Source organism: Melanotaenia boesemani, chromosome 8, assembly GCF_017639745.1.
Source record: "Melanotaenia boesemani isolate fMelBoe1 chromosome 8, fMelBoe1.pri, whole genome shotgun sequence".
NCBI lineage: Eukaryota > Metazoa > Chordata > Actinopteri > Atheriniformes > Melanotaeniidae > Melanotaenia > Melanotaenia boesemani.
The window spans coordinates 5,890,525-5,901,352 of record NC_055689.1 but is presented as its reverse complement, the minus strand read 5'-3'; positions in this window follow the sequence as shown (position 1 = coordinate 5,901,352).

Here is a 10,828-nt window from a genome sequence, read left to right as displayed (position 1 = left end):
TTCTGACTGTATGCGTACAGGACCAGGGACGCACTGATTGGAGGGCTGGAGATGATTCTGTGTACAGTGCACCAGTGTGCACAGCTTTTAAAAATGTTTTTAATCCTCATTTGCAGTGGCGGAGCTAGACTTTTATACATGGAGGACCAGAGGGTGGATAAACTAAGAAAGGAAATTATTGTGTTCTTCTCTTTAAAACACACTCATATCCACCTCTGTGACGACTGTGGTTACATTAGTGGGATATGAGAATGAAAAAAAAAACATCTTTACATTAATAATCTGGATCACCAAGTGGAAATATTTGCAGTTCAAAAAGCTCCATGGAAAGGTAAGTTGGTTGTTTTTGGGGGCAGTATGTGGAGCTTGATGTGGTAGTGGGAGAGGTCAGTGGTTCCATTTATACTGCAGGCGGAAGTGGCTCAAATGCAAACTTTTTTCTGCCATATGTGACCCATATCTGATCTTTTGATGACACTCTGAACAGCACAAATATGGTTTATTCAAATCCAACCCAGGTCACTACTTATGTTGTAAATTAGATGATTATCCAATCTTTTTCAAAGCAATCTCAGTCTGAACGGTCATGTCACATGACAGATATCAGAAATCTGCGCTGGAGGAGATGTGATTCAGCAATATCACATGCAAAGCATGTAAAAAACAAGCATGGCGGATACCAACTCTACATCCACACATATGTCTGTACAGAGGTAGCTGTCACTGCCGCAGAGAAGACCGTTGTTAAGATTGGTGCTTTTTTTTTTCTCTGTCTTCTCTCCCTTATCAGTTGGTCATAATTTTGTATCCATACTTCCATAAGCACAATAAGTTGTGTGTGACATCTCTGCGCATGCGGGTCACTTCACGGTCGTATACAGTTCACACTGCTGTGTCATGGAGTTCAGATTTAAATGATAACCTGAACAACCACGCAAAAACAAAACAAACAAACAAAAAAAAAAAAAACAAGATGGGTCTGTCTCAATTTGATCTGTGTCCCTCCTCTTTACAAAAAAGTAAGAAATATCTACCTTTTTTCTTTGTCATATCTTTCAATTCAAAATCAGACTAGTTACAAGAAATATTTCTTCACATTTTCATGCTGCAGCTTACTTTTAAATCAGCTACGAACGTCTTGTTTAATTTAAAAAGGATCATGAAGCTCTAGCTAAGTAAGAAGCTAGAGCCAGAACATTAACTTGGCCACGACATGGATTCTTTACAGTGTTTGTTTAGCTCCAGTGTGAAAATCTTGATTACCTGAGTTGATGTTTAGTCCCTAAATACTCTCACTGAAAAACTGAACATGACAAGGTTTCCCACATTATCTTAAACTAATCTACAGCTAGCATAGAACTAGATTAGCTAACATTAGGTTAATGGTCTTACGTAACATTAGTAGCTGTTTGCACTGGGACTAAACCTCTTCTAGAAATGTGCATCCAGATGTCAATATTTTTAATGGATGACTAATTACAAATCTATTTTAAAGTTAACTTAAAACGGATGTAGTGATACTTGTAATCCGTGCATGTCTAGAAAGACAAGTCCAATCTAATTTCAGAGTCAGCCAACGCCACCCTGGCCAGCCCGTTAGCTCTGACTGGGCCTCCTCATGGAGGAAATTTGTGTGAACCTGAGACTGCATTCTGTGCAGTGTCTACTAATGTGTGTACATAGCGATCAGGTGGAAAGGTGTGTTCATGTGCAATAACAATGAAAGGAGTCTTAACAGCAGCAGCATTTATGTGAAATGTTTTTCTACGATTTGCAGAACCTGCCGAGCAGCTCATCAATTGCACTTACCTGTTTAAACTTGGAGGCTTGGTGGAGCAGGTCACACCCAGCCTTTACCCCTGTCTCCTCATGCACATACAGTTTGTGTTTCCTCATGTATGGCTTAATCCCTTCCCTTGGAGGCAATGAACAGCATGTCTGTTTATCCATGTATGATATGCACACAAGCCTGACAATGTGCAGACTATAATGAGCACAAACTGTGCAGCAGTTTTAACACAAAGTCATTGATCAACACCACAGCAGGCAATAAATGTACATGGGTGGAAATAAACTTAGCACAACAAATAAGTAAATTAGTTTTTGGTGGATTATTTCTTTGGCTCGGGCATCTGGTCAGGATGCCTCTTGGATGCCTCCCTGGTGCGATGTTCTGGGCATGCTCCGCTGGAAGGATACCCCGAAGAAGACCCAGGACATGCTGGATGACTGTATCTCTCAGCTGGCCAGGGAACGCTTCAGGATCCCCCCGTACAAGCTGGCGAATGTGGCTGGGGGGAGAAGGTAGTCTGGGTAGTCTGGGTTTCCCTGCTTACGTCCACAACCCAATCCCGGATAAGAGGAAGAAAATGGATGGATGGATAATTCTTATCATGAAACAAGAAATCTTATACTGTGGGAAAATCAGTTTTCATCTCTTTTAAATGGTGGCACATTTGTAAAGAGAATACATTTGTGGGATGAGCAGTAGAATTGAGTGTGTGGGTTGATGAACTTCCCAAATCTTCTCTGCAAATGCTAAACAAATGAGTCGCTATAACTACTATTTTGAGCTTCTAATACCCCAGGTGGTGGCAAACCTGCTGCAGTCAGTTGGATCATCGGGTCAAAGTGTGGAGAAGACATGGACAACACATGCTGTGCTGTGTTGGTAGGGTAACGGCTTTTGGTGCAGGCAGTGTGATGGTGTGGTCCCTTGTGGTCACCGGGACACAGGGTGGAGCTAGAAGAGTGGCCAGGGTGGCACCTAGTATCAGCAGCCCAAAAACTCCCATCATGGAGCTAGCTACACAAAGATCCAGTCTACCACTAGACAGTAATCCAGAACTGATACCCCTACTACCATATCAAGCTTCACGTACTGCACCCCAAAACAACCAACTCACTCTGACCATCCAGGATATTTGACTTGACATTTGTTTCATTCTCTTTTGTGCTTATCTTTCATTAAAGCTTTCTTATTCTATTTTTTATGTAAACATTGTATGATTCTTATGTTCTTGTTTTACGTCTGTATGTTTAATGTGTCCTAACTGTGTAGGGACAAGTCTCTGAGGAAGATATTTTGTCCTCATTGTGTCACTTTCCTGTTAAAATAAAGGATATAAATAGAAAATAAAGTAAGTTTAATCTGCACTGACTTCATTTTTCCTGCTAAGTTTACTTTCCGGATGACTAAAGTTCAGAGTGTGGCTCAGAAATTCTTCTAAACTTCTCACAAATTATGCTCACATGACTTTTAGTTATGCTGTTTTTGTAGAGCGATAAGATCTCATTGTAAATAAGCAGCTGCCAAATTCTGTTGTAATCTGGAGGATGCAGCAAAATTAGAAAAAAAACAATGTGCTGATTGCTAATTAGAGGGAATGGTTTTGGGATGACAAACTTTTCTCACATTTTTGTGAATCAACTGAAACATCTTTCCTAAAGTTTTGCTTTACATGCAATGTCAGTGCATCCCTAATACAGATGAGACAAAACGAAGCATATTCTATATCAGGGGTGCCCAAGTTCAGTCCTTGAGATCTACTATCCTGGAACTTTTAGATGCAACCCTTCTCCAATACATCTGAATCAAATGGCTCAATTCCCTCATCCACATGTCATTTAGCTCTGCAACACAGTTCATCCTGAAATCCACAAATGCAGGTTAAAGCTCCATCATGCAAAGAAGAAGCCAGATCTGAACAGGATCCAGAAACACTGGTGTCACCTCTGGAACAAAACTTATTTAAAATGGTCTAAAGCAAAGTGGAGAACTGTTCTGTGGTCAGATGGATGAAAATGTGAAATTCTTTCTGGAAACATTAATACAGTGGGAAGCTTCCACATCTGTGAAGCTCCATCAATGCTGAAAAGTACATGAAGGTTTTAGAGCAACATCTGCTCCCATCCAGACAACATCTCTTTCAGGGGACAACATTCCTTTCCTAAAACTCCAGCAAGTGGTCTCCTCACTTCCCAGATGTTTACAGACACTTGTTAAAAGAAGAGGAGATGCTACATGATGCTAAACATCACCCTGGAACTACTTTATGCAGATGTGTTGCTGCCATCACATTCAATATAAGTTCATATTTCCATCAAATGGCAAAATGTCTCAGTTTCAACATCTGATGTGTTGTTTATGTTCTACTGGGAATGAAATGAGTTGATGAGATTTACAAATCTGTGCATTCTGCTTTTTATTTACATTTTATACACTGTCCCAACTTCTTTTAAATTGAGTTTTAAATTGAATTTGTAGAATGTAAATTATAAATTATATAAATTATGTATCACAACATAAAATATGCACACATTCTCTGTCCAAACCTAATGCCTACATTACCCAAAATGCAACAGTAGATTATGTTTTGTTATGTTTGCAGCAGCTAAAGCTTAAAAAAATAACCATACACACCTACAATTTGTGTATAATAGTTATGTTTAATAAGAACGAGCCAAAGTCGGTGGTTGATTGTGGAGTGCTGTGGAAGGAGATAACGATGACCTTTCAACAGCGCAGACTGTTAATGGTTGTTTTCTCCACACTGAGTCATAGCTTACTGCTCGCCTGCTGAGGTCACACCAGGTCGACTCCATGAAACCATGAAATCTCAGCTCAAACAGAGTTTGACCAGGCTGAGCGTTGGATACCAGGATGTGTGAGCAGCCAGATAAAATGAGTACAAAGCTCCTTGGTTCCTTGGTGACGGGCATTTATCGCTGTAAATCTATGAAGGAAGCAGCCTGGGGCTCCATGCAGATAACCTCTATTACCAAACTCACCACAGGACATGTATATGTAAGATACACACACACACACACACACACACATACACACACACACACACACACACACACACACACACACACATATATATATATATATATATATATATATATACATATATATATATAAAACATTGTAACAGTAAGTTTATTTCTCAGCCTCTGAAGTAACTAGAACATCAACTAGAAGTAATTTTAAAGGTTAAACATTAAGTTTATAGTTATTGATTGATTTTGCCCTTAAGATCAGCAAGTTAAGAAAAAATACACAAGTTGAATATGTTCATACTTGCAGGGCAGGACTTGAAAGGCAACATAAAATGGTTACTGAGGTCTAAATGGGTTAGCAGACAGTCACGTGGTAGTGTCTTTTAGCAGGTAAATAAAACTGAACAATGAAACTGTTCTAAAAGAACAAACTGAACACAAACCAACGTGTAGAATGAGGAAATATAAGCACTGTTTCAACCGCTAAGTTATTCAAGTTTTTCTTTATGTTTATGACTGTCACAAGTCAGTGATATGTAATGTGGATGTACATATTTTTTATTTATATTTTTGTTTTATTGGCAACATTGGCAGACATAACAGGTGTTACATTTGTATGACACATTTGTGTCAATATTACTATTATTTCAGTTTTTTTATCATATAAAGAAAAGAAAAGAAAAAAAAATCACCCACAGACCTTCTTCCAGACACAGAAGGGAGAACAAAGATATTTAAGACCAAAGTAGCAACATGGCAACTGATTTTATTGTCTAAGAACAACATCCTACAAAATCAACATCCTTAATGTGCCACTAAGCAAACAAGGATCTTTGAAATTTGATCAAAGCATTATATCTTCATAGAGCATAATACGGTGTGTGATCCCTGATAAAACCATGAACAGGTGTAGTTTCTTCTCTATGGGCCGGCTCTAGCTCAGGAGGACCAGCGTCAGCTGGAACGTTGGTGGATCAGTCGCACCGTTCATCAGTTTTACTCACTTATTTAACCCGTTATGGCCCGACCCATGAAACAATGTTAAGAAAAGTTCATTTTTTAAAATATGAGGTCTATTTTTGTCCCTTTAACAAAATGAAACAAAAAAATGTAAATTTTTTTTGGGGGGGGGGGGGGGGTATATACTATTTATTACCATGTGATATTTTAAATATATTATAATATGGTTTTCTGCTTCTGGGTATCTATTAGGGCATAGAAGACGAGTATAAGATTGTGTTCAACAGGATTTTGAGCAACATTTATACCATAAATTGAAGCAAAATGTCTCAGAATCTGTATGTGACAAATATGTCCCGTCAGGGTCTTATGGGTTAAAAAGTAGCAGTCCCACCATGCACAAATGTAAATGTGCTACAGAGTTAGCCTAGCACAGGACTACTCAGTTCGGTCATACAAGGGCCACAGTCTTTCAGGTTTTCCATGTTTTCGTGCTTCAACACATCTTCAACACATCACATGTCTATACAACATTCTAACCGTCATGCTGAGCATTGTGGGTTTGTTTCCACAAGTTGGGGAAAGCTTGAAAGCAGAGATTTGTGAAAGATGCCTGTATCTTCCCTGTCCTCATTTCAGAATAAAGCTTACCTTTTTCAGATGAGTCATGTAAAATATTTTCTTAAACTTGCATTTGCTGTTACTATTTTTTTTTTTACTAAAATAAAATGCCTGTCTGTCCATCTGTGTATTTTCCTTTGTTAAATGAATATACTCTGGAGATTATGAAAGGAAAATACAGATGTCTAAATATACCCAATAAAATCTCTTAACACATCTTGTTTAAGCAAAGGGAGAAGAAAGAAAACGAAAAGCAAAAATATGTTGAAGTTGATTTATTTATATAAGATTAATAAAAGACACAAGAAAATTAACACAATTTAATGGCAGTAACACTTTAAAACCTCTGTGTGTCACACTGAGTGGGATGTCAGGACCCCGTTGCAGGGCGAAGAGGCAGATGGTAGGAACAAGGTTTAATGTAATTTATGTTTTTATTATGATTTTATTGTGATTTTTATCATTTGTTGCTGCCTTTTACTACTTTTTAAAGCTTTCTCTGCACCATCTGTAATGCTTTTATTTTTTTATGGAAAGCACTCCGAACTGTCTTGTACATGAAATGTGCCATAACAGGGGTGCCCAAGTTTCGATCCTCGAGATCTACCATCCTGCAACGTTTAGATGCAACCCTTCTCCAACACACCTGAATTAGATGTCATCTGCATGTCATTCAGCTCTGCAGAGGCCTGGTAACAAGCCAATCATTTGATTCAGGTGTGTTGGAAAAGGGTTGCATCTAAAAGTTGCAGGATGGTAGATCTCGAAGACTGGACTTGGGCACCCCTGTGCTATAAAATTAACTTTGCTTAATGATCAGCTCTTACACAGACAAACAGGAAACACAATGGATGATCTGACAAAGAGTAACAGAAACCAGGGGGTGTAAACATGGAGGACAGCTAACGGGCAGCAGGTGAAGCGAATGCGCAAAATCAAACCAGGTGTACTAATGAACAGGAAGCAGAATAAAATAAAATACAAGGGGAATGGGAACTACAAAAAAAAAAACAGGAAACCAAACAAGACAATGAACCCATAGCAATGTAAAACTAAACCAAAAACCCACATACCATGACACTGGGAAGGATAAACAGAACTTGATAACAACACTGGGAAACATGTTGATCAGAGCCCAACAAACAGTCCCAGTCTTGTCGAGGAAAGTGATGTTCTCATCTAAACATGGGAGTGTCTTCCACATTGGTACAGTTTCATGTAAAATCCTGTACTTGTTGTGCATGTAGCCCAGGGGTGCCCATGTCTGGTCCTCGAGATCTACCTGTCGTGAATGGCGGCGGAGGTGAGGACCCAAATGCAGACAATAAGGCAGGAGGCGGAATGATGCTGTTGACCAAGGTTTATTACAGCACTTAATACAGGAACCATGACACAACAGGGGTAAACACAAGGACCTGACAAAGACAACTGAAAACCAAGGGGCATATATACACAGAGGGAGTAATGAGGAACGGGTAAAGTGAATGAGAAATCAGACCAGGTGATCGAACGAGCCAGGAACAGAAAAAGGAGTACATGAGGGAAAACTAACTTAACATGACAAAACCAAAAACCAGAACTATAAACCAAAATCATAACTAAAATACAACATACATGATCATGATGCAAACATTGCCCATGATCATGACACTACCATCCTGCAACTTTTAGATGCAACCCTTCCTCAACACACCTGAATCAAATGACTGACTGGTCACCAGGCTTCTGCAGAGCTGAATGACATGCAGATGACATTTGATTCAAGTGTGTTGGAGAAGGAGTGCATCTAAAAGTTGCAGGATGGTAGATCTCGAGGACAGAACTTGGGCACCCCTGATGTAGCCTGTAATGCCTGAATTCTCAGGTGTGCTGCCTCACGTCTTCGCTCAACATCCTGTGCATCAAGCTGACATTGCCCCAAATTGCAGGGATCTTTCCATCTGCTCACATTAAGCCCACACTGTCCTTTATGTCAAAACCTCGATCTGCCAAACCACATCACCTGGGAACAGCTTTTGTAGAAGGCCACAAACTGATCCCTGTGGTACAACACCAATAAGATATTTCTGAGTGGTTGTGCTTGTAGTGTAAATACGTTTGGCCTTGAGCTGTGAGATTTGATGGTCTCTCAATTAAAACTTTAAAACAATCTATAATAACAGCAACACGATTTCCAAAAGCCTCTGTGAATTGATGGGGCATAGATCCTTGGAAATATTCTCTGTCTGGCCGTGCACCAATGCAGAAGGTCGTGCAAAACAATGTGGTAAAGTATCATGAAAGACTGAGGATGCTCTTTTTCTGCTTATGTTAAAAAGATGACCCAAGTTTACCCAAGTCTCAGACGCATGAATGTCATAAGCAGAGATGCCAGTAACGCGTTACAGTAATCTGACTACATATTTTAACAAAATATAATCTAACGCGTTAGGATGTCCTACAATGTAATCAAATTACCGTTACTCTTCATATTCGTCCTGCGTTACTTCGGCACTCCCCACTCCTTTCACATATGATTTGAAATCAAGCGCCGTGGACGAAAGTGTATTTATCTAACTCAACACACCTTCTCATTAACGGTGGTACAGAAATTTTATGTACTCGTAAGCATGCAGCTACCTTTCTTCGCTGAAACTTGACCTTTTTTAAATCGACAAACACAAATCATTCACTGCACATGACTTTAGAAAAAAATATGATATAGAAACTTATTACCCTGGTGCATGATGGGAGGTCCGCCTCTCCACTTCCCTCATCAGAACCTATTCCAAACCGAATTGATTTTTTTTTTTTTTAATAAGTCCGTTACTATTTCATTATTTTCTCATGTGTAAACGTAAAACATAATGCAGATTTGTCTTATGCTTAACGAGAGATGTTGCTTTATTTTATTGTTATTCATTTGAATTAATGTATATGATGGTAGGGAAGAAGCACTGAATGATTTACAAAGTTAATAAGAGACTGACTATGTTCATAGAAGGTGAAAAACAATTAAAAGTTACAAGTTGCAAAACATTGTAAAGTCACCATTCGTAACTAATGCACTTTCAGTAAAGTATATGTGAAAAAAAATCGATTGTCATTTTTTTGTTTGGGGGGTTTTAACTAATAAAGTAACTAGTAATCTAACTTAGTTACTTCTAAACCTTAGTAATCAGTAAAGTAACTAGATTACTTTTTAAAGAAGTAATCAGTAATCAGTGGTCAGATTACTTTTTCAAGTAATCTGTGGCATCACTGGTCATAAGCAGCATTAGGAAATGGGTCAGTTTCTTTGCTTGTGGAAGAAAAGGAAAAACACATGTAAACAAAGTCATTAAAAACAACACAGAGTAATCCAGTGTAATATTTCACTCTGGAATCATTTTGCAGGAAGTGTTCATTCAGTTCTCTCTTACTGAATTCAGAGCTAAGTTGTCTGTTCTCCTCAAGCAGGCCATTGACTAAAACTAGTCTAGATTAACAAAAGTGAAAAATGTTGGCCAACTGAAAAGTATGAACATGAAAAGTATGAGCATGTACAGCACTCAGTACTTAGTTGGGGCTCCTTTTGTTTGAATTACTGCAGCATGCAGCGTGGCACGGAGTCCATCAGTCTGTGGTACTGCTCAGGTGTTATGAGAGCCCAGGTTGCTCTGATAGTCGCCTTCAGCTCTTCTGCATTGTTGGGTCTGGTGTATTACATTTTCCTCTTCACAATACCCCACAGATGTTCTACGGGGTTAAGGTCAGGCCAGTTTACTGGCCAATTAAGACCAGGGATACCATGGTCCTTAAACCAGGTACTGGTAGCTTTGGCACTGTGTGCATGTGCCAAGTCCTGTTGGCAAATGAAATCTGCATCTCCATAAAGTTGGTCAGCGGCAGGAAGCATGAAGTGCTCTAAAACTTCTTGGTAGACGGCTGCGTTGACCGTGGACCTAAGAAAACACAGTGGACCAACACCAGCAGATGACATGGTACCCAAACCATCACTGACTGGAAACTTTACACTCCACCTGAAGCAACGTGGATTCTGAGCCTCTCCTCTCTTCCTCCAGACTCTGGGACTTTGATTTCCAAAGAACATGCAACATTTCCTTTAATCAGAGAACATAACTTTGGACCACTCAGCAGCAGTCCTGTCCTTTTGGTCTTTAGCCCAGGAGAGACGCTTCTGACGCTGTCTCTTGTTCCAGAGTGGCTCGACACCAGGAATGTGACAGCTGAAACCATGTCTTGCATACGTCTGTGCTGGTGGTTCCTGAAGCTCTGACTCCAGCTGCAGTCCACTCTTTGTGAATTTCCCCCACATTTTTTAATGGGTTTCGTTTCACAATCCTCTCCAGGGTGCAGTTATTCTTATTGCTTGTACATCTTTTCCTACCACATCTTTTCCTTCCCTTCACCTCTCTGTTGTGTTTGGACACAGAGCTCTGTAAACAAGCCAGCCTCTTTAGCAATGACCTTCTGTGTCTTCCCT